Source organism: Phyllostomus discolor, chromosome 1 (genome assembly GCF_004126475.2).
Source record: "Phyllostomus discolor isolate MPI-MPIP mPhyDis1 chromosome 1, mPhyDis1.pri.v3, whole genome shotgun sequence".
Taxonomy (NCBI): domain Eukaryota; kingdom Metazoa; phylum Chordata; class Mammalia; order Chiroptera; family Phyllostomidae; genus Phyllostomus; species Phyllostomus discolor.
This window is the reverse complement of record NC_040903.2, coordinates 179431820-179457176: the sequence shown is the minus strand read 5'-3', so window position 1 is coordinate 179457176 and position 25357 is coordinate 179431820. Positions and strand designations below refer to the sequence as shown.

Below are 25357 nucleotides of genomic sequence, written 5' to 3'. Positions count from 1 at the left end.
TACTATTTCATGTAATTATCCAAACCACCCTGTTGGACTTCCATTTAACAGACAAGGGAAAAAGGTTCAGAGAGGGTAAGTGACTTCCTCGACACTCCACACTGGAGTGGAGCCTGGATGTGGACCCCAGACGACCGATCTGAAACATCTCATTCTTCCCATGCTACTGCACTGCCTCTCTTCTGTGTTGTCTTCATAGCATATTACTCTTTTCTGTAGTCATTTCAGTGAGCAACTTGTCAGAACTGTGGCCCAATAGTAAGCACATTTTTTGTTTCCTAAGATTAAACATGGTAAGTTTTTGCTGTTATAAGCAGTATCTCATTCAAGCAGGATATATTTACTACCCATTCGTAAAACATCTGTGATTTTACCCTTTTTTTTCTAACTTTTCTAATGAGCCTAGGTTGAAATTCTGAGCCTTTTCTTGAACCATGTGAAAATGCTTTTTCTTGTTAGGGAAATATGGAAGACACTATCCATATCAATAGTTTACCTTTGCAAGCACATTGCTGTATCTATTAGCTTTCTCAGTGAAAACATAATCCTATGTTTTACAATAAATGCTTCCTGGGGACTGCCACAGAATTCAGCATCAGGATTCTGCTGTTGTTTTAGGTAGACACGGGATGTTTCCAGGGATATTTAAGAATTAAAATAACTTGGGGAGAAGATATGGGAGGAAGTGTGCTGTAAAGGTGTGGGGAGGTATAATGGCAGGAAGAGGCAAACAAAATATCTTTTTTGCAACATTTTCTTCAGAATGAACTATTTTAAAACTACTTAGAAAGCAGGCCTTTGAAATTAATGTCCACATCCTAGATCATTTATCAACCAATGAAAAAATAAATCAGGAGGGACCTCAAGATATCACCTACTTGGCACTCATAAACCAAGGTCACACTGGAGAGCCCTACAAGAGAGGGAGAAAAGAGGAAAAGAGAAGTCCCAAGGGCTCTCTATAAGGGCAGAGGTAGGACAGGCTTGAGAAAGTAAAACTGTGCCTTACTGGACTATACCTTCATTTTCTCTGGGCAGGTCTGAGTCTATCTGTCCACTGGACACCTTTGTGTGAGTCAGAAAAGGGTACCCTATCCTCCAGGCCAATGGACTCAGGGGGCTGGGTTTCAGCCCACAGATGGCACTAGCCTAGACTGAAGAGTCAGAAGCAGCTTCTACTCTCAGCACTGTCGCCTGTTGTAAGACTCCGTATGAGTCACTCAATCTCAAGGGACCTCAATCCCTCTACCTCTAAAAAGTGATGGGGCTAGCTGTCACTGAAGATCCCTTCCTTCTTCCCAATTCTCGATTGAAATCTGGCCACATCGGGCTGGTATATTCCAAACTGTTTCTGAAACACTAGGATTCTGTGGATTGAGTTGACCCTGTAGTGTTTGCATGATATTGCATTTTTCTCTCACACATTTCCGCAGTATTTTTGCTCTTTTAATCTTAAGACTATATTCTTCCTTCAAACTCCAAATAAACCCCAAAGTGCTTATTTTTTTCTTGAGCCATCAAAAGTTCACATCCAAGTTACATCCAACTATTATCAGGCCCAAACTACCCAAATGTCCATCAATAGAATGGATAAATAAACTGGGTACATTCATTCACAGAAATAAAAAAAAGGAACTACTGCTACCTGCATCAATTTGGACATGACAATATGTTTAGACAAGGAAGACACAAAACAGAACTTATAGCCCATATTTGATTTTATTTAAATGCAGTCTAAGGACAGGTTAAAACCAACCACTGGCAAAAAAGGAATAGTGGTTGCCCATGCAGCAGGGATTCTGACTATGAAGGGAGGCTCCTAGGGGGCTGGCAACATTCTGTTTCTTGGTTTGGATGCTGGTTCCCTGAGTATGATCACTTATTGTTATACACTTCTGATCTGTGCATTTTTCTGGTTGCATGTAATTATTCAACAAGTTCACTCAAAGAAATTAAGCCATAGGGACCCCACTCCCCCCTCAGAAAAGCAGTCTACTAAAACTGGACGGCACAAGTGGTGTCACATGTCGGGAGAGAAATAATTACATTTCATTTAATGTTAGCTAGACAGAGAACCACCTGAGAAGCCAAGTGAGATCCCTCATTAATTTGACTTTTATGATGATTTCCCCCTTCACATGAAACTGTGGCTATTAGTTAATATAAAATATTGCTTTCCCCGTCTTCATATACCAGTAAAACACTGCTGCTCAAAGTTCTATAATATATACGTACCAAGACAAGATGTTTGAGATGTTTGAAACATCTCAAAATACCCCAGGATAATGAATATTGAAGTTCTAAATAGATACTTTTGGTGAGAATTACCCCAATTATCACATTAATGAAATCACCTAGATAATGCCCAAATCTCCAACTAGTTTCCTGCTTTATAAATCAATCTCCACTAGGTAAGGTCACACAGGTAGGGAAAGGCATTCAAGAAAACGCTGTACTATAGACAACTTCAGGGAAGCACCAGCAGACCCTGCCTTCTCCTCTGGCCTGCATGTTTGGGTCATCTGTGCATGTGTTTCAGCATCACCTTTTTCTCCTCCTCTGGTAATACAACCGGCTGTCTGTGAGATCTGTGATTTCTTACCCCTTTCCAGTGTTCAAAAATCCCTCCTTGATCAATGTGGTATACTGCACGCTTACAACATGTAATACATAAAAAAGTGATTGTACACAAACTTGCATTAGAAGTAATTATACCACTAATGCATGTAGCATAACTGGAAGTACAGCTTGCTTGTTTTCACTCAAAACTGTGATAACTCCAGCAACTACTTCTGTAGAGGTCCTCTGGTCCCAGTGCATTTGGGTGGGCAGCTGCAGTTCCCCTAAATGCTAGGAGACTCCTTAAATATTTGTAGAATCATTAGAGCTAAGACAAAAAAAAATGTTTCCAGTCTTTGAAATGGTAAGTGGGGTGGGGGGAGGGGGCACAATCATAAGCATCCAGTCCCTGAACACTATTTCAACACAAATGCAGGCAAGATACCCATGATAAACATTACTTAGCACTATTTCATGTTGTATACAGACCTTATAGGGCACCTTAACTCGAATCCTTTTTTCTCAGCTAAAAAGATCTTATTCTTTAATTCCCACTTTTAAATAGAAAGTTCTCCCTACTTTAGCCTTGTTTTAAATAGTCATCCTTCTAAGTTTAGATTTTCCTTGCAATTCAATGCCCAGTATTCTACTTCCTCCTTCCTCTCAAATTACCCCTTTAACTTATTTCTACTTATTTTTACTGGTCCCCAAAGCCTCTTCCTCAGGATAATGTGCAATTCAAAAGCCCTCTCAAAACTAACCCCTAAATCAAAGTTTAACTACAGAGGCCAACAATACCATTTTTCCTGTTTGAGTTTTAGGAAAGATACATTTTAACTGAAATTTCACCACTCATAAAATTCTTTCACTAAAGGCTTCCTATCCCCCCCCGACATTCGATTGCTTTACACACAATCATAATGTAACCAAACTCCCAAAATGTATAATTATGTAATGATATAAAAACTTCCTAAAATATATATCATTTTAAGTGTGCAACACACACCCTTTATAACTTTGGTGTTGGGAGGAGGTTGAAAAAATACTGAACTTTTGGTGAATACACAATATACAGATGATGTATGAAAGAATTACACACCTGCAACCTATGTGATTTCATTAACCAATGTTACCCCAATAAATTCAACTTAAAAAATTATCAAGAAAAAAACAGCCCTGGCTGGCGTAGCTCAGTGGATTGAACTCCGGCTGCGAACCAGGCACCGCAGGTTCGATTCCCAGTCAGGGCACATGCCTAGGTTGCAGGCCATGGCCCCCAGCAACCATGCATTGATGTGTCTCCCTCTCTCTCTCCCTCTCTCTCTCTCTCTCTCTCTCTCTCTCTCTCTCTCTCTCTCTCTCTCTCTCTCTCTCTCTCAAAATAAATAATAAATAAAATCTTAAGAAAAAACACTGGAGTTTTCTTATTTATAAGTTGTGTGTTTTTTTTTTGTTTTTTTTGGTACAGGGAAGAGGAGGTCAGAGGATCATCGTACAATTACCAAATGCTCTATCACAAAACACAAATTGTGTTCCAACAGGATTCTACTAAAGACTGTAAACACACTTAAAACTATTTTTTCTTTAAAAGAAGAGAGTTGAAATTGGCATAATTGAAAGCCAAAGCTTCAATGCTTTGCCCATAAGGATACACATATCTGAACACCTCGTTTCCCCACTTACGAAATAGGCTTCACCTACCAAACCAGGTCATTTATGAGGTCTGTCTTAATGAGTAGTAGGAAAAACACATCTCTGCATAAATGCAGAAAACTTTCTGTTCTTTAGAAGGCCTGAAACAATATTAAAATTACTTTAGAAAAAGGCCCGTTAAATTCAGCTCTGAACTCAGAACACCACCGAAAGGATAATTTGCGCATGCCATCTGCAATCCAGGCAGCCTCATCAACAAAAGGGAAAACTTGTTGAGATCATCCAAATCTAAAATTCACATACATTTTTACATCTGGACTGAATTAATCTTTTCTTGGTACTGGCTTTCATGTAATAAAATAATTGTTTGCAGGTTTTATGCTTTTTTGTAAACCCATAGCCTTAGGAATCAGAATGGGCAACATAGAAGTTGAAAACTACAAAGAATCCCTTATCAAAAAAGTTAGTTGTGAGACAGGACTCAATTACACTAAACTCTGAACTTGACAGCTCAGTCAAAAGCAATTCTGTTTGAAACTTCCATTTCAAGCATCTGCCACAAAAGGCTACACAGTCTATTATGTCATTGGTTCAGAAAGCCAAAAACTTTATAAGTGAAGTTGAAACAGGAAACAAAGTACAGAAACTAGAAAAGCTCTACAGCCACCCCCCAATGCAGCTTTTGAAGAACCTGTAGCTAAGAATTATTACCTAACACCAATATTCTGCTTTCAAACGTAATCTTATCATGGCCTGTACTGTTTTCCTGTAAAGCTAGGAGGAGCATCTTAAATCTTCCAGTTCGAATTATGTATTTGAAGCTAGTAGTTTACCCTGTTGCTCCCCTAAAAGGTGGGGGTGAAAAAAGAGAAAGATTTCCTGTCTCTTAAAATGTTTTCAGCACTGCAAGAGCTGCTGATAACTGTGGCCCATAAGTGCCTGATCTCAGGAATTCTTATAAGCAATTCCAAGAGGGGAAAGTTAGTTCATATTACAGTCAGTCTGCTTTCTGGAGAAGATACCCTGCAGATAACTTGATAGTAGGTATCTCCTGGAGGACCCTTCTCATCTAATAACCCCAAAGGCCCATTTTATTATGAAATATAAACCCAGTATGTTTACAAACATACTAAAAGAAATCTCAAATGTCAGTTGTCTCATATTGTGGAGTATTTTCATTTTTAACATAATACTTTTATTTCTCAAAGCCACATCCAAGGAAAATGATTAAGTGATAGAAGTTTTATACTACAAAGAACAGCAGCAAACGCATCTGTTTTCCTGCCTCTGGCTTCTCGCCTCCCCTCCCCCACTCTCCATCCTGCAGGCTGTTTGTAGGTCTTGGTGGTTGTTAAAATTACTCTCTACAATGGGCTAAAAACACTATAGATTCTGAGAAACTTCTTATCCTTTAACATTGCTGAACCTAAATTTATGCGCTGCTCTAAAGAAGAAAAAGTCAAAAGCCTTTTTAATGACAGATGTATTACGGAAAATTTTCCCCACAAAGTTTTGATGCTGTGAAATATCAACTCCCTGAAATCACAGAAAGGAAATGACTTACATTCTTGGAAAATGAAGCCACTAGCAGCTTTCTCCAGCAGTATTTTCTAATCCGTAAACTACACCCTGTGGCAACGGGGAGTATTTCCTGCAAAAACTAAATTTAAATAGATGCTTATAAAACCAATAAACAAACATCGCCGGGTCCCAGAGAAAAAGAGACAGAATTATACACTGAAACTCCAGCAAGACATATTTTTTCTGCACATTCAAAAATTAAAAAACTGGAGAGCACAGGCTTGAAGTCAAAAGCAACCCGAGAACATTGCTTAAGTTTTCTTTCCCTGCTGTGGGCAATACACAGCTCCTGGGGAAAATACTGGTCAAACAGATTTGTGCCAAAAAAATAAAAACAAAAAGGGCTTAAGAAGCTAACGTTTCTCTGGACATCTAACTGCACAGCCTGAAAAATCTGCCAGCTTCCCCTCAAACTTTAAAATATGCTTATTTTGACAGCTTCCCATTTATTCATGCCTTTAAGACGCCCTCACCATTTGCCCGGGTTATGCCGTCCCGGGCCTCGAGGTGCTGCTACGACCCCTGTGGACCTCACACTGGTGGCCCCAAGCTGTCCACACCTGACAGTTCCTGGCTATCCTGGAGCAGAGGCTGGTGGTCTCCTCTGCCTGGGGCCGGGCCTGCGCGCTGCAAGCTCCTCCAGGAACCCAAATTCTCCAGTCTGCGACCCCAACTCAGCATTCCACCGAGGCCCCCTTCTGGCGCCGCGGAGCTCAAACTCAATCTCCAGCTCCCCAGACTAGGCACTTCCAGGGACGAAGGGGCAGACGCGGCGCTCGGGTCCCTTCCCCACAGCCCAAGGCGCACACAACAGGCGGCAGGCACCGCACCCAGGAATGCAGGGCTTAGGGGCTGGCCCTGGCGCCCAGGCACAGCAGCGGGGCGCGACGGTCAGGCGCCCCCAGAACTGGGCGCCAGGGACCACCAGAGAGCCTAGCGCCACGCGCCGAGCTCGGGGGCTCTGCCAGCAGCCCGGGCGGCCTCCCGCCCTCGACCCCCATACAGCCCCGAAGCTCCCCGTCTCCGGTCCTGCCCAGCTGGGTTGCCCCGAGGCCCCGGGGCCCCGTCCTCCCGCCCCAGCGTGGGCGAGCTTCGACTCACGGGAGGCAGCCTACCAGCCCGGTGCCCGATGCCCAGGGCCGAGGGAGCGAGGAGAAGGCGAAGAAAGAGGCGGAGAAGGGGATACAGCTTTCGCTGGAGCTCACGACTTTCCTAAAACCCCCTCAAAGCCCGGTCCAGCCGCCACCGTCGCCGCCCAGCCGGCAGGGGGCACAGCGGGCGGCCGGGGCGCAGTAGCCGGGCTAGGGGGCGGGCTGGAAGGCCCCAAGACTCTGGGTTCCTCCTCGTACCTCGAAGTAAAGTCTGGAGCAGCAGGCGTTGGACTCACATCTGCACTCCGACCCTTCCTGCTCGCGCCACGACCGCCCGGCTCCTCTCAGCTCTTCGGCCTGAACTGCCAGGGGAGCGCTCCGCGTCGGCCCCGCCCCCCGCCCACGCCTCCCGCCCAGCCCCCTGAGGCTCCGCCTTCTTCCCCGTCCGGCAGTGGAGGGGGAGGTTACAGAGCCGGGGGAGCGGAGCTCGGAGATCGCGACCGCACGTGCGGCTCCTGCCGGCCCCGCCTCGGACCCAACCAAGCGTTCCGCGAAGGGGCGCCACGAGGTGGGGTCGGGGGGGAAAAAGCGAAAGAAACCACCCCTCTGGGATCCTAGGGAGGGAGGCGAGCTGCAGAAAGACGCTGTGTTTGGACCCCTGTGATCTGGGCCTTTCCTCGCGCGAAGAAGAGAGAGGCGGGAGGGGACCTTGCCGGCGTCTCTCCCTCACGGTCCAGTGGCCCTCTGCGATTCCCGGCCCCTGTTCCCCGCGAACGCTCCCTTCGGGCTGACTGGGGGTGGTTCTTTGGCCGGAGTACCGTTTTACTAATTCGGAACGGGGAAGGGGAGGCCACTCTGAGAGAAGGCGTTTCCAGCGGAGGAGGCTTCGTGACTCCTAGCTTCCCGCCTGTCCTCCTGTCCCGCACCCACCTGCCCACCCATTACTCGGGATGTCGCGCCCTCGAGAGTTGTATTCTGGATGGACGGCGGGGGGGGGGCGCCGAGGAAGCCAAGCCTCCCCCGCTAGCTCTGCCTTTCCAGTTCTTCAGGTAGACACAGCCCCAGTCTGCTGTAGTTTAGTGCTGTGACCCGCCCCCCCCCCCCCCCCGAAATTATATTTGTCCGCTCCAGATGGTGTCTGGAGAGAGGGAGACACATAATGGAAAGACCCAATGGAAGATGTTCTTAAGGCACTGGAATCGAGGATTTTTTGCCTTCGGTAGCTGTTGGGTCTGGGAAAGTGGCGAGCTGTGCCTCTCCCGTGAGGCTGCGGCCAATGTGACCGGCACCTAGGAACTGGAGACCATGGGAAAGAGACCGACGTTCTTCCTGGCCCCCTGGCCCGCGACGCACCGAGCGCCGTGGCGCTCCAACCTCCTGGGCTTTTCCCTTCTAGGTGTTAGGCTGACTCCTGAGCCTGTAGTGCCTGGCCAGAAGGGTGGGAGGCAGTAAAGCCCCACAGGGCCCCTCGCGAAAGGAGTGATGGGTTGTACGTTCAGGGTATGACAGTTGGGTGAGAAATAAGGCGGCAGAGGAGGACCTGAGAAAGGACACCACCTAAAAATCAAACATGCTGATAGAAAACCAATTTTAAACTGCCCCCCCTCTTTTGACCCAAACATAAATATGTAAGGCTGGCCGTTACTGGTTTAAAGCAGCTGTTTTTCAGCCTTTTTCACCTCATGGCACATGTAAACTTACTAAAATTCTGCAACACACTAAATAAAGTCATTGTTTTGCTGCCCTGACCCCCCCCCCATGAGTATAATTTTGATTCATTGGTACCGGATGGCTGTTGGTGTGTTGGCTATTATTTTTTCACTCTGCAATCTAAAGGAAATAAAGTCAGTGCCCCTGACTAGTCCATTGCATATTTTATACAACTCATGCAGTGCACCAGTATGCCTCTTGTGACACACCAGTGGAAAATCTCTGGTTTAAAGCATGCCAGTCTGTGTGCCCTGTTTGCGTGGCAAAAGAAATTCAGTTTTGTGTTTATTACAACTGAAGCTCACTTGGAATAGTCTCATTCGCAGCTTCTACATTTTGGAAACTGACATTAGAACCAAGTCTCATGAACGGTGATCTTTTGTCTTTTCACAATTGACAATACATTCAGAGCTTGTTTCTGATAAAGTAGAGCAGTTTCTAAGGATATTGCACTTAGGATTTAGAATCATAGCTCCATTATGTAAAGGACAAGAACTATGTTTCAATGACTGCTTTTTAAATTAGTCATAGTTAATAGAATAAATTAAAATTGGTTAACAGTTTATTACAATGCAGGCATTTAAAAGTAGAGGATTGAACTTTTTCTCATTTTTATCTGTTATATGAATTCAAAATGAGCATATATTGAACACTATTTGGGAAAGTCTTAAATTAATTTGTTGTCTAATGAGATAATCGAGCATTTCATATATAAATATAAATTAGAAAAATGACTAACATATTACTTTGGAAAACAGTTCCTAAATCTGATTTCAGGTTCTGTACATAACAATCTAGTGAATAAAGAACAACATTTTGTTAGATTGTGAAACATTACTGCAATATAAAGTAATTGGGTAACTCAAGTAGCAAAACATTTTTAGACAGCTTTTTTAAACATATGTTTAAGATTGGGTTTATTGTCTAGAATTAGATTGTAGCAAAATTTATTATGTGAATATTTTTGAATCATAATGATCATATGGAGGCAAGAAAGCAGAGGAGGACCTGAGAAAGACATTACCCAATTAATTGTAGAACAGTGTGAATGTCACAATAAACATAGGTTCTTACATAATATTTAGTAAATTAAGTGCTTTAAAACTCTTAAAAATCAGTTTTATGAACCCCTGAAGTATCATGAAACTCTGAAAGGACTGCTTTGGAAAACAACACACACTAGCACTTTCACAGGTCCTCCCTCAGGCAGCAGGGCCAGGATTTGGTAGCTGGTGCTGAAAGAAAACCCTTGATTGCATCCTTGACCTGTGACTGTGCCCGTGGCAGCTGTCACTCAATGGCAGAGAGAGAAAAGAAAAGACATAATCTATTTAAGATGGAAGTGGAGCTGAGAAAGAATGGGCTATTTTGGATATTTATCATAGGAAATGTTTTTCTGTGCTTATTAGGGAAAGAATGTAATTTTGTAGGCAATCAAAGTTATATTTTGATTTTTTCGATGTTGAGATAGTGTTTTATTTTCATTGGTATGAGATGTTTTCCTAAATATGAGACAATGCCCATCAGTGAAACATCATCCTAAACACATCTTAAACTATTACTTTTCTCACAGCATATAAATATTATCATAACAATAATTTTGCTTTGGGTTTTCTTAGGAAGAAGTTATTCATTCCATGAATGTATTGAATACACCCATACACTAGGTATAGCATTGGACTCTGGGATTCAAAGACAAGAATATGCCTGAATCTTACAGTAGTTTGAGGGACCAGGCTTGGAAGTAAACAGTTACAATATCCTTTAATGCTGGGTATGGTAGAGATATGCAGGAGAAGTAGTGGGAAGGTTCAGGAATGTCAGGGAGGGTATAGCACACCCCGTCAGCTAGATGGGAAGGGTGAACAGAAGAGTGCCGGGGAAAAGTTGGTTGAGATGGTGGTTCTCAAGCTCATCTCTACATTGGAATCACCTGGGGACTTTCGAAAACTTGATGTCTGTATCCTAGGCATGTGAGTTAATTGGTCTGGGATGTGGCTTGGGTTTGGGTATATTTTCAAAACCCCCAGATTATTCTAAGTGGAGACACAGGTGGGAACTATGGGTTAAGGTATTTCAGGTAGAAGGCACAGAATGAGCAAGTGCATGGAGGCAATTTTAAAGTACAATGGCCATAAACTCATTTTGTAATTCAAGAGGCTTAACCTTTGGTGGGCGGTATGTAAGCATTTTGGTGTAAGGAACACAATTATATAGGAAATGAAGAGATGTGAACTGCTATGATTCACATTCCTTTACAAGTATTTTTCCAAGTATATTGAGAATTAAAATTACTTCAGTGTATTAGAAGAAAAACTTAAATTCCTTTTCATCTTTTACATGTAATTCAAGGTTATTTGGATTATGTGTTAATGCTGAAATACAAGTTCTCATTAGAGAAGTTAGTTATTTGACATACTGGTTTTTAAAGAATACTTTCCCAAAAATAAACACTGTGCATCATTTTGGCTGAAGAACATAATAAAGAAATTAGGTTCATTTTCTTTTTGGTAATTACTGAAATTCATTTAAAAAGCAAAACAAAATGCATTTTAAAGCAATCAAATAAGTCCTATTCTAAGGTCTTAAATGTCCATGTAGCTAATGTATAGTACTTTGAAAGACAAAATAATTGCATGCGGAAACTTAATAGTGCAGTGAGGAAGTCCTGGTTTTTCATTGCCTAACATTTAAAGTGCACATTTTATTGTTCTCAGTTGGTATAGTACTGTGTTCTGCAAAATAAAACACAAAAAGGGATTTTAAATGCTTCAGAAAAGTCAGGAGATTTGATTATCAGTCCTTTAATCCAGCTGTCTTATTATGGTGTGGTGCACCACAAGCCCCTAACCAGGAATACAAATAATTATTTTGTAGAGCCAGCACAGCACAGGTTTAATACTATGTAGCAATCTAACTCCAGAACATTTATCTTTCCCCAAATTAGGGACACAAAGTTAAAAAATATGAAACTCTGCTCTCTTGCCATCAAATTTTGAGAAAACATTTGAAAATAGGATAAGTTGATTTTCCGGGACAAGGTCTGGCTTTAATACAGCGTGTAAAAGTTTACCAGACATCTTTGAAGAGCTACTTTACGTCCAATCTCTCATTTTAGTGTCTCCACAGTCATCACATTCCAGTTCCCCAAGGGCTTGAGTACTTGAACACTCCAGACAAAAGGTTTTGACAGGGCTGGGTGGGCCAGGCCTGGCCCTTCACTTGTGAAAAGGAGAGACAATTCCAAATGGCCCTCCTGAGGAGTTAGCTGCGCAAGGTGGGATAATCCAGCATGGAGAAGCACACTGAGGTCTCGGGGCTAAAAAGAGTGGTCTCAAAGGTAAGTGCCAGGTTGAGGGATACTGCTGTTAACTAAAATGTAGTGAGGAATTTAGTGTGAAAATAACTCGGCTGCCTTTTGCATGAGGCTTCACATTATAGGAAAGAAGATGGAGGACAGGTAGAAGGGTCCTCCTACCAGAAAATGGCTAGTAAAAGGGACGAGGCAAGTGGTAGAAGGCCGAGAGTATAAAACTTCAGAACATTTGCCCTTTGTGTGTTTATACAGTGGGCCACAAGGTCCCAGAGCAGTTTTTCCAGCTCAGATTCCTTGCAGAGATAGACAGGAAAGGAAAGGAAGTAGGAATCTGGTGATAAACTGGTTAGTCTGAGTATGCTTTAGGAACACTCTGATTGTCTTTATCTGATGCTAACGTTCTAGAAGGAGTCACTTCCAAACAAATGGTAACATGGATGTCACTGAAATTCTCTTCAGTATTGTATGACATCTTATCCATCTGTACCTGCGATATCCTGAACTAGAACAGGGAAAGATGTGAATGTCCATCCTCTGGAATACAAGCTCACAGACTGGCAGTTAATGGCTTTCTTGAGAATAACAACAAAAGTTTCATTTATAAAGAGAGTTTATGAAAACTGTTCATTCTGTTTTAATTTGGTTACCTTGAGTAAATAGTAAGCATAACAAACATGCACTTAAACTTCTTAGTTGCTTAAGAAACAATGATGAATAAAAGTGCAAATAAGATGTGCTAGTTCTGGAATTTCACAGGAAGTTCACAGAAGCTATAGGACTCTTTTGGTGGGGTCTCAAAGGGACCCTCCACCCCTCTCTGGTGGTTGGGATTTTAGTTATAACACCAGGTCCTGTCGTGCTGGATATATTAACTGCTTGGATAAAGGGAAAAATATGAACACCCACATGAGATCCCTGCTTTGCTCTCACCTGATGCTAGGTGAGATCTACAAAATCTACATTTGCTCCTTTTGACTTGATGTGGCACCAAATCCCAGAAAATCTTAAGAAATTCTTCTACAGGCAAGGCAGTGGTTACATTTTTCTTTTTCAAGGGTAGCCTAATGTATCATTCATTAGCCTAATATATTATTCGATTAGCCTAAACAGAATTCTTACCCTCTACTTCTTTGAAGAAAGAACCCTGGTAAGTAGACCATGGAGCCTGAGTTAGAAACCAAGGGCTGCAGAGATTGTCGTCAAAGGACCTCAGCCCCAGATGCTTAGTTTTGACAGGCCTGGAGAAGTGCTGGGTGGGCGCCCTCTACATCTAGCTTTGAAGATATACAGGGGGCTGGTGGGAGGTAAGGCCGCCTTAACCCTGCTTGCTTTTAACAAATGTTGTGATTTGTGATTCTTATATGATTGAGCCTAACATCCTGTGTAATCTCTTAAGCAGAAATACAGAATCAGCAAATCCATTATTTTCTGTTCAGTCAATAGTTCTATATTGGATTGGATGATAATTTTTGTCACTTATACCCTAATTCCTTAAAGGATAATAGAGATATATACCTATATGATAATTTTATGTAGATATATGCTTAATATAGTACATAAATCAATATAAACTATGTTATCACATTACTTATTTTTATAGCACTTTTCACTCTCTGCAATTGTTTTGAATGTGTTCACCTGTTTGTCAACTGTCTCTCCCTTTGTTTATTTTAATTTTTTTTATTTTTTGAATTTTTGTAAGAGTTTATCTGAGCCAAACTGATAACTCATGCTAGGAAGCAAATCTCAAACATTCCCTGTCTTTCTCTTTAGAGTTTAGCTTCATGTGAACACGGAACCAATCTCTCTAACTGTGTTTCCCAGCATCTAGGACAGTGTCTGGTACATAGTTTTTAAATGAATTAATCCCATAAATTATATGTAGGGATGAGAAGTGTATGTGCACAGGTGCATTGAGGGTGGGGTGGGGAAAAGAGAGAAGGGACGGAGGTGACAATGGGAAAAGATGAACATTTGTTTGAGGTGTTTCTTGGAGAGATATCCCAGGTGATGACAAGAAAGGGTCTATCCCTTAAGAAGACTTTTGGTTCATTTGAATGGGGCACCATATATCAGCCAGTTCATATAATATTTATACTTAAAGTATAAATATGTGATAGAATTGTCAATAGTCTGTATCTTTTGGAATTCTTTAATGTATATTTTATTTATTTTTTTCAGCCTTCCCCCTCCTTTAACTACCCACCCTATAGCCTTTTGAGATACTAAGAAGATTGTTAGAGGGATTTTACTAGAACAATTATCAACTATAGAATTCCTTGCAACAAAACATTTTGATGAAATACCCTTGGGAACAGAGTGGTTTGAATTGATCGAGAGGAAAATAAGTAGCCGTGCTTCCATTTGCCCAGGCCCCCAGTCCCCACGTTGATGACGCTGAGCTGAACCTTTGGTCCTCCGGAGCTGCCCTACCTCAGAACACTTGGACTGGAACTGCTCTGTCTACCCCATCCAGCCCTTCTCCCTTCCCTCCAGAGCTGCTTTTTGACCTTGAGACTTCCAGTCACCAAACCCCTTCAGTTCTTTCAGTTTATTAGCTGTTTTCGGCTTCACTTATTTCCTTTTGCATTTAATACCTGGGTTCGCCATTTTGAATATATTCTTCTAATAATTTCTTAACAATCTCAAAATTCAGGTCAAAGCAGTGGACATTTTATTGCATTTTGCTTTAAAGTCACTAATAACGACTAAAGAAAATCAAAATAAACCAGTTGATTAGTCACATCTCCAAGGCAACAGTTGCAGCAATGGGAGTACTCACTCACAGTTGCTCCTTCAACCAAGGTTCGTGCCTGGTTGGCTCCCTTTCCCCCTTCACTGCAAAGACTGTTCAGATTTCTATGGCACTCTTCAAGACCCTCATCAGCTCCAGCCCTGCCACTCTGAAACCTAGCTTCTTTCATGGGTGCTGATCTAAAGTTTATCAGTATTACCCCTTGAATCCTCACACCAGTGTTTTGAGGGAGGCACTGGCATTATTCCTGGTTTACGGATGCTCAAGATCTTCAAGAATGTAAGTGGTGGTGTGTGGATCAGGAAATCTGACTTCAGCTTCACACTCTTTCTCCCTACACTGTCTTTCTTCCAGTCTCCTCACTAGGGCTCTAGTCTTCTCCATCTCTAAACTTCTATGTATCTTCCTCTCAGACCATTCTCTCCTGATTCTTCTCAGTCACCTTCCTCCTCCCAAAGCTCTATATCCCAAGCCTCACTGGCTGTTCCATTGTTCATTTATTCATTTAGCAAATGGTTATTAAGTACCTATTGTGTCCCAGGTGTTGGGGACACAGAGGTAAACAAGACCTAATCCCCCATCCCGGGGCTTAAATTCTAATGAGCTAGTTTCCCTCTTAAATATCCAATATGTAGCAATCTCCTAGACTCTTCTTTCTAGCTACAGAATATTGAAGTCACGGTACATTTCACACTACCCTCTAGCACCAGCACCGAGAAGGTATCAGGTACGTGTTTGGCAGACAGATAAATAATTTCAGACAAAGTAATTAAGGTTTGTAAATTTGTCCTTAGTTCTCTTTCTGAAAAGTAGCTACTTCAGCTGGGCTTTAGCTCTTACGCGTTTTCATCTGAGCAGATCTGGGGTGGTTCTGAAAACCAGCCCTTTGCCATTATTGACTGACTAGTTTACTTTAGCTGAAATGTATTCCCAGCAAAGTTACCTCAAACTGGTACCTATACTTAAACCTTGTAATCTATGATTGTAGAAAGAAAGACACACAGCCTTATTAAAGGAACTTCAGCATTTTTAAGGGGGAAGATATTTGTGAGACAAGGTACTTTTCAAACACATATTTTGCTGCTTCTAACCTAGTGGTTCTCAAAGGGAGGTGATTTTGTCCCCAAAGGAACATCTGGCCCTGTCTGGAGACATGCTTGGTTGTCACAACTGGCTGGGGAAGGAGTGGGAGCCGCACAATGCTACTGATGTCTAGTGGATAGAGTCTTGGGATGCTGCTAAAAATCCTAGTGTGCGGGGCATCTCATAACAAAGAGTTATTGGCACTAGTTGAGAACCACTGATCTAAAGGGAGAAATTGACTGGCACATTGAGGTGCCCTATGAGTTGGGCTGAAGGAAGAATCTCACCTGGGGATCCTGGCTGAACCTGCTGAAGGTCTGTTGACAGGAGTTGCTGAAGGTGAAGGATCTATGGGACCTGTGAAGTGAGGCAACTGGGCTCACTTTCTCCATCTACTCTTCCCTTAAGTTTATGTGGGCCTCTTTTTGGCCCCAAGATGCTTGATGCACTATTTATGTCTTCCTGTATGGGGGTGGGGGTGGGAATAAATAGAATAGTTCCTTTATCTGACAAAAGCACTTTTTGCATTAGTATAAGTCCTGTCTCTGGCTGTAAAATTGCTAATGTGTAGAACACGCCCTCTTTGTCAACAAAGGTATGGCAACATTTATTTCAGTACAAATTAAATGATAGTGAAGTCAAAGAAAAAAGTTATAAATGCTAAAGCTTCCCACTAAGTCAGTGAAGAATCACTTATCAAACTAAGATTAGTCTTAAAGAAGAGTTATGTTCTTAAAAAATTTGCTAAATTTTACTTTAAGTAGTGTAGTAGAAATATATTTAATACATTAAACATGTGTGTTTTAAGCTACTGCCAAACATACAGAAATAAATTTTGAAAGGATTGTTAGGACTACCAAAAATTATTTGCATAAATCATATTGATCCCATTCATATTGACTAAAGCCATTTCTTTATCTTTATACTTCCATTATTCTTTATATCACTAGCACGTAAGATAAAGAATATATATGTATGTATTTAAATATATACAAGTTCTCAAGAAAGCAAAACCCAGGAAGAACAGCTATAAACATACATCATTCAGCACCTTTTTCAAATATTGCCTGATTTCCACTTAGACTTATGAGCTGATTTGTTTTAGATAGTGCTTCCAAATATGTAAATGGATCAGAACCATTTAAGAACTGGTGATAAAGAGGGGAATCTCAAATTGAAATAACAGAAACAAACTCTCCAAATGATTCTGAAACCCAGTTATGACCATATGGGTAGTTGCTCTATTAATGCTTATGCTAAAGTAAGATATAAATGAAGAGGCCAGATTAAATGTACTTTTGAAATGTTTAATTCAAAGCCCAAAAATGGTACTGTGACTCTACCATGTCCTCCCAATGAATAAAAATGGGGCAGAATGTGTTAAGATGTGATTAGTACTCTTTTGATCACAATAGGACATTGATGTCAGTACATCCAACTCCAATTAGGGAAGAGTTGCTTATTTTTAATTTTCTGTGATATGAATGGAGTAACTAAAACTGTGATTATTAATTTGGTCAATAAGCTATTCAACTAAATATAAAGCAATGGTGCCTACCAGTCTTAGTGAATAACATTATTGCATCTAGTCTCAGAAACTGCCATTTCAATCTGTGTATAAATGAATCACAGTCTTAACATTTCTATAAATATGTGGAAGGGCAGCATTGAGGAAATGGAATATGGACCAAATAGGATATGTAAACCCAATCCCAATTTTACTTCCCATTTCATAGCTTTGCCTTTCAGATGCTGCCTAATAAACCTCTCTGTCATCCCACTGCCCTGACCCGTTCCAGGCTTTGGAAAGTGACATTTGGTAGGTAAGTACAAGGTGACATGGATAGGCACTATTTTGTTCTATGGATGACAGATGACTTCAGAAGAGTGGTTTCAAGGAATACAGAGTACTTAGCTTAAAGTAATGACAGTTGATTGTTTATTGATCATTAACTGTTTTAGCCATTGCACCATGTGTTTTCAGTGTAGTATCTTATTCAACCATAGTAGCCCTCCTGTGAGGTAGGTTCTGTCATAATTCTTATTCTTACAGAGAAAGCACAGCAGAGATAACAAAATAGAAAAGCCACATAAAAATAATGGAAACACCAAAATGTAATAAAGTTTCTTTTAATCTGACATTAATATGTCTACTTTTTTAGCAGAGTGTCTGGTTTTCATGCAGCAGGGTCTGGTATCAGAAGAGTACTTTGAGAAGTATCCACAATATGTGCCCATTCAAACTGATTCAAACCCGTGTTTGTATATGGGACAGGATGGGCTGGAGGCAAAATTCTCAGCCATTTCCAGTGGATAGATGTGTTTAAAAATAATGATAAAGAATTACATGAGGTTATTTGTCAAGAAGGTATCAATAGGGCCGTGCTTGATGACACCCACTCCACTCTAACAGCTTAAGCTGGCCTGTGTTTTAAGTTGATCACACTCAAGGAAGAATGACCAACATTCTCAGGTAAGTTGTTACATCCCTCTGCATCTGTCAGCAAATCAGCTTTTTCCCTTCAAGTGTCCAGTTATTTCATCTGAGCCACACACATAGCATAAAGGAGAAAGTCAGACAGTTCAGGTTATTTATGGAGAACTGACTGGCAGTCCTGGAACCACCTTAGCCTTTAGTCTCTATGTTTTTGTTTATCATTGCTAGAGCCAAGTTGTAAAATCCAGCATGTGACAAGAGCCTCCTCTTATGTCAGTTTTGGCTCCCAGAGCAGTGGCTGCCAGCCATGAGAGCCTCCACGAGGAATTCGAACAATGCAGAACCACCCACAGCTGGAGGCTCCCAGGCTGAGTGGGGTGGCAGGGACCTCACTCATTACTGTTCCCACTGACACTGGAGATTGGGCACCACGCTGTCTCACTCAGCCCCTCACCCAAGAAAGAATCTGGCAAGCTTTGTATTTCTTAAATCAAAGAGTTCCCTATTACTTTTCCAATTTAGAGAACTCTTAAATAAGTGTCCTTGAGTTTCAAGGAAAGCCAGCCATTAACATATTTTAGGAGATTTGGGGAGAGATGAATTAAATTGGAATGATTTAAAAAAACTTTTAGCTGGATTTGTGGATTACAGTCATGAAGATATAGGGATATCAACTTGCCTTGTGAATTTAATCTTTATTCTCACCTGAGATTGCCCCCACTATTGGTAATTCCTACTTCAAAATAAACCCCCTTTAGCTTTTGTGACTTGTTATGCTAATTAACAAGAAAAAAATTGTTTTCCATGTTCCTCCATTTCTCTTTTGGGAAGTTAGTTTTTTTAGACACAGCATTGCAAGTGTGTGTGGTAGAGCAGAATGTTTCTACTAATTGTGCTATTCTGTGCTGATAACATACCATTTGCTTTATGTCAGTTTTTTTCCCCCCCCGCAACTATTTCTAGCCAGCGGTATCACTCTTACGTGTTACACTTCCAAAAAAAAATCTGCAAAAGCATGTTTCTAAAATTAAGGAATGACACATATATTTAACATAATTCATTTACATACTAAATGGGGACACATTAATTATAGAGTAAAACAGTTTTTAAAGGATCCTGGTTTAATGGCTGTTATTTAAAAGGTTATCCTTGCCCTTAAATAGAAGAAATAGTCATATAAATAAAATTTCCTGCTAATCATCTTAAAGAAAACAAATTTTTTAATGTGAATACAATTATATTTATTGAACATGCATATGAATGTGAGAACATAGCTCAGACTGAATCTGGCCTTTTCTTGCTTACAGTTGCCTCAGTCGTGTCTTTCTCAGCCCTCTTGGGGAAGGGGCTCTCCTTTTCCCCTCAGGCCATCCTTCTCTGGTGCAGAATCAGAACATAAAAGCTACAGTTGACCCTTGAACAACTTCGGGGTTAATGGTGCCAACCCTCTGACATTTGAAAAGTCTGTGCTTAGCTTACGATTCCCCTAAAACTTCAGTAAGGGACTTGCACAGACATAGTATGTAGCATCCGCAGGGTGTCCTAGAACCAATGCCTGCGGATAATGAGGAAGACGGTATATAAAGTGGTATGGGACAATTCATACTGTGCTCCATGACCCATGGGAAATGAGCACTGTGTCTTGTAACAATAAGAGGCCTTCCAGGGGTCAAGTCCCACATTCTGGCCTTTTCCCTCCAGATTTTATCTTAAAATTGGACATTTGTATTTGAACCACATTTTTTTGCAGTTTTTAAACCACAGCATTATCTCTTTTGCTTCACAAAAACAGTACAGGGACTTCCCGAAATATCTTCAACACAAGTCAGCATTTCACATGGCTACTTCTTCATAGCTGCCTAGAATAGGCCAACAGCACATAGCCAGACAGAAGAACAGTCAACCCTAGGCAAGTTTGATGAATTAAAGCAATTTAGTTACTGTTGGAGCTGAATAGAACTCTGGGGAAGAAGTGAACAGAAGCAGTCAGGTAATGACCGCCGCCTGATGTCCTCACCTAATTCTGCAAATGGGAACGTAAATAGGTCAGAGTGAAGAGGTCGGTGTATATACCAAATGAACTTTTTTATTGTGTTTTATACTAGGAAAAGAATGTTTTCCTAGATAATATATTTGATTATATGTAGCTGCTTTATTAAGTAGTTAACTATGTTTGAGGCACTCTCCTAAGTGCCTTGCAAGTATTTTTTCATTAAATTTTTGTGCCTCCCACACACCTGTGAAGCCAGCAGCATTATTTATTTATTTATTTATTTATTTGTAGTTACTTAGAAAAGATGAGGTGACTGAGTAATACAGAAAAGTTTCTTGTCCTAAGATCTTTCTTTATGCCCAACTTTATTGGGATATAATTGACAGATAACATCGTATAAGGTTAAGGTGTACTGTGTATTGATTTGATACATATAGTAAATGTTTTTTACGATCACCAAGATATGGAAGCAGCCCAAATGTCCATCAGTAGATGAGTGGATAAAACAACCATGGGATATTTACACAATGGAATACTACTCAGTCATAAAAAAAAAGAAAAAATTGCACCCTCTGCAACAGTGTGGATGAACCTGGAGAACATTATGCTAAGTGAAATAAGCCAGTCAAGAGAAAGACGTTTACCATATGATTTCATTCATATATGAATCTAATGAACAAACTGAACTAACAAGCAAAATAGAGACAGGCTCATTGATAGCAGGATGACAGCTAAGGGTCAGGGGAAGTTAGGGGGTGGAGGGATTGAGGAAAAAGGACTCATGAACATGGACAATAGTGTGGTGAATGCAAGGACCAGGGGGTATAAGGGAAATTATAATGGAAAAAATAACAAATTTTTTGTAAAGATATTTATTTATTTATAGAGAAGGAAAGGAAAAGGAAGGAGAAAGAGAGGGAGAGAAATATCAATGTGTGGTTGCCCCTCACATGTCCCCAGTTGGGGACCTGGCCCGCAACCCAGGCATGTGCCTTGACTGGGAATTGAACTGGCAACCCTTTGGTTCGCAGGCCCATGCTCAATCCACTGAGCTACACCAGCCAGGGCTAATTTTTTTTAAAATGATAAACAAAAAATGTTTACCACAATAAGATTAGTTAACACATCTATCTCTGTCTAAGTTCTACAGCCAGGACTCAAAAGCTATCTTCAGAGAATGCAGCATGGGGCAAAAGTTGGTTTACAGTTGTGAGTACAACAGAGTTTATTCTTGTGTTATTATTTATTAATTATTGTATTATTTTTCATACGAACAACTGCAACCCTGTGTTTATACAACCCAAATGTTTTGACAATAAAATACGATGCCTTGTGAAAAAAGTCACCAAAATATTAAAGAAAGTGTGAGCATTTAAAATAAGTTTGTTTAAAAATTGAATAACCAAGAGCTTTCACTTATATGCCAAAGATTTTGTTCGCCAGTCCCTGGGCCCATGCAGTTCGGAATGGCACTGGTTCCATGCACAGGGCCGTGCCAGACACCAGCTCAATCCTGGAAAAGACCTGACCTAAACCCCAAACACTGCTCAGGAGCCTCAGAAGAATAATCACTGGAAACTAGACTCAGAATTTTAGAGCTGGAAGGAAACTTATAGACAATTTAATCTCACCATTTCATTTTTAGTGAGGAAACGGAAGCTCAGAGAATTCAATGACTACCAGGTCACACGGAGCAAGTCACAGCTAGTGGCAGAGCCAGAGTCGAGTCCAGGCTTTCTGTTTGCTTTCTTTCAGTCACACTAAGCTGTCTTCAAATTCATGAGAGAGAATTTCCATTTACTTTTTCAATGTTTTAAGAAATGTCAGAGCTAATACCCATGTATCTAAATAAATTTACCTCAGTTTATTCTTGCCTCTATTACAGGCATTGGTAAATGAAAAAATGTGTTTGGGTTTCCCAAGAGTATTTGAGTTCATGAGTTTTACATTTCCTACAGAGGGATCAGGCTCAACAACTTAATTTTCATGGCCTAAGAACTCTGATTAAAGCCTTTACATCAACAAATACTTGATTTTGAGAATAAGGGATAGAGATAATCCTGAGATAAGCATTTATCCATTTATCAAAATAGAAGTCGACTGCATGCCTATTGTGTTTTAGGCACCATGCTAGGTAAAGGTCATCCAAATATAATTATAGCATACTTCTTTCCCTTTAGGAATAATTTTCTCCTTTCTTTTCTACTAGCAAAGGATTTGATATATTCTTGCTGCTCTTAAATTAGGTGGTTGTCTTTCAAGATGTATTAAGAATACTGTTTGTGGTACCACATGATTTTAGATGGAATCAGATAAGCATTTTTAAAAAAGAGGTATGTGTTCTGTTCAATGTATTTTAGGAAAACCAGAATAACTCACAAGCCCATATTTGACATATATTATGGCTTAAGACATGGCTAATGCTGGTGACCCACTTTATGCAGACCATGTGAACTACAGGCCTGATGCTCAGGCATGTTCGGTGAACCTTCCATGTAAAAATGTTATCGTAAAAATGTTACAATAACATTTTTAAAAAAGATCTTGAAGGTTGGCAATCATTTAGTATGTGAAGAATAATGCATAATTTTATTATGCTAAGCATGCATAATGCCATTTGAAGTAATTTGGTTTTTGGTACACATATTAGAAATTGATTAATATTATTATTTATATTGTTTCCTTTAAAATGTTTGTGAAATATAGTATTGCTTTTTAATTATAATTTTATAGTTAGTTATCTTCTAATGGCAACTAATTATTCACTTTTCTGTTTTTACTTCAAAGATGTGCAACTGTGTTTGTATTATAACAGTAAATATCAAAACTCATCAGTAAAAACAAATCATGATGAACTTATCAGTTTAATGAGATGGTTGAGCTTTTAGTTTGCCTCTGCAGCCTCATCCTGTATATCTGGACAATAGACTTTTTGCTATATTAAAACTACCTCTCACACCTACATCACTGCTTTGTCAAGCCTTTCTAAAAAACCAAATACCAGGCTATGAAGACTGGGCAAGGTGTAAAGGCTATAACAGACAAGAGAAAGCTAGTATTTCAGTTTTTCCAGCTAAAATACTCCAGTAGTATGATTTTTTAAAAAAGAGAAAGAGAGAGCAAAGGGAGAGGAAGAGGGAAACAATAGCAGATTCCCAAACCCAATCTCCAGAGAGTTTGATTTGGTAGATTTAGGACTGATGAATGCATTTAAAAAAACTTTTCAGCATAAAAATACTCAAACCTATGGGAAAATATTATTGAAAAATGCCCATATATCCCATTACTTAGATTGAACAGTTATTAATATTTTGCCATATTTGCTGCATCTATTTTTTGAAGTATTTGAAGCAGATCCTAAGCATCATGATGTTTTACACTAAACACTTGATGTGCATCCTTAAATGAAAACAGGCATTTTGTGATACAACCAGATATCAGTGTTACACCTAACCCAATGAAAAATTACCCCTTAGCCTTCAAACTCTCCACTCACTCTGAAATGGTCTATTTGGAATCCAGGTCCAAACACACTCCACAGATTATATTTAGTTATTATACAAGTTAGTTTTTGTTCTTTTTTAAAGTTAGTTTAGTTTTTTTTTAATAAAGAATTCCCCTTTCACATGGAACTACCATTAACCAGTGGGCCCCTCAATCATGCTGGCCCTTTAGACTTTGAGAAGGTGACTCAGACTTAGAATGGGTCATAGGTATCATTCCTCTTTCAATATGCTTCTGTGTTGTATGGGCTTACCAGTCTGGGTCCTTACTGGAGATATGAGAAAGACAGAATGTGGGTGAGATGGAAAGAGCTGCCTGGGTACGTGAACTTTGTATAGATGAGAAACCATCCCCCCAAAGCAACTGCAAATTTTCTGAGCATCTTTCCCCATAACGTGTTACAAAACATTCCTGTGATCAAAAGTTTTTCTTTTCAATTAACTTGGGAAATATCCCATATGGCATTCCCCTCTTGGAAGCTCATAATACACATTTAATAGTATTGAAGGCTCTTTGGTGTTGCACAAATTTCACTGTTTTCCAAAGTTATGAAGTTGGGTTTTTTTCCCCCATCATACATCACATATTAATATCTGTTGGGACAGTTTGGGAAGTGTATTGATGCATGCTATTTCTTCTGATTTTAGTAGGTATACCAGTAAGAATTGTTCTGGCAAATACCTTGTAATCACTTTTGCCATTTTCTATCACTCTTAGATCTGTGATTTAAAACTGGTATTTTTATTCCCATTCAAAAATAAGTGGTATTAAGTACATAATATAAGTTGAGTAACAAGTTACTGCCAGAGACAGGATTTAATTTAAAGCCCTAAAATTTGAAGATTTAATTGATAAAAATCCAAAAATCCCCAATTATCAGAATTTGTGTTGGCTGTTGTTAGAGAAAAAATGATTTCTCAGTATATTAATCATATTCTCATCACCAATCCCCCATCTCTCTTAACCACAACCTCTAACTTAATGCTTTAAGATATAAAAACAACTAAAGGGAAATATTGTCATTTCCCTTGAAACCAGATATCCTAAACACGAGTTATCATTTTTTCTTTCATGATAACCATATAAACATTTGGGGGGGGGAATGGAGTAAGAGACACACAGATCAAATATTCCTAAAGACAGAGATTACAGAGGCCTCTACTCTGGGATCTGCAAAAGCGTTTTTTTTGTTTGTTCGTTTGTTTGTTTTTTTGAGACAGTTTCTTCAAATGTCCTTTAACTCTTTATAGACGCTGTGCTCTGTCTATACATTGCTATTACCATCGCCATGCAGGGACACTAGGAGGTGGTGTGTGGGATGACATCAGTAAAGATGCCACTTACCCAAGGGAAGCAGAATGATTACTCAAAAAATGTACCAGATTAATTTTGGAACTTCTCAGTTGCTCACCCTGGGTGGTAAAAAAAAAAGTCTGGATTTTCTCTGCACTCTCTGGGCAAGTGCTCAGAAGGAACAATTTTTTCTCAGATGAGAGAAAATCAAAATGCCATCTCAACAAGCGGGAATATGACTCATCATTCCTTCTAATGCTGCCAGTCTGATTCTTAGTCCAGGGTTTGAATTTTGTATATGCATATGGCACCAAAGTGTGGGAATAATAGAAGGCCTGACCACAGATAAATGTTGGCAGTATGATTTTGGTATAATAATTGA

At 40.2% G+C, this 25357-nt stretch overlaps 1 protein-coding gene, 1 long non-coding RNA gene and 1 other non-coding gene across 6 annotated transcripts in view; 2 read left to right on the top strand and 1 right to left on the bottom strand.

The window, feature by feature from the left end:
* Window positions 1–25357, bottom strand: part of FRMD6 (FERM domain containing 6) — a 213425-nt gene that overhangs the window by 64771 nt on the left and 123297 nt on the right. For 2 of the 4 annotated variants that reach the window (XM_036010005.1, XM_028505758.2), the window contains exon 1: window positions 7143–7262. The exons of 1 other annotated variant lie outside the window; for it this stretch is intronic. The gene's annotated coding sequence lies outside the window, so the exon portion shown is untranslated. Of the gene's footprint in view, window positions 1–6908; window positions 7089–7142; window positions 7263–25357 lie in introns of those variants that run through there. One more of the 4 variants, XM_036010008.1, reaches the window with a different exon arrangement.
* Window positions 7292–16479, top strand: LOC118496863. The gene is made up of 3 exons (XR_004899423.1): window positions 7292–7933; window positions 11713–13214; window positions 14092–16479. It is a non-coding gene; the product is annotated as an uncharacterized LOC118496863 (long non-coding RNA).
* LOC114493688 lies at window positions 9774–9902 on the top strand. Its single transcript, XR_003684297.1, has one exon. It is a non-coding gene; the product is annotated as a small nucleolar RNA SNORA30/SNORA37 family (small nucleolar RNA).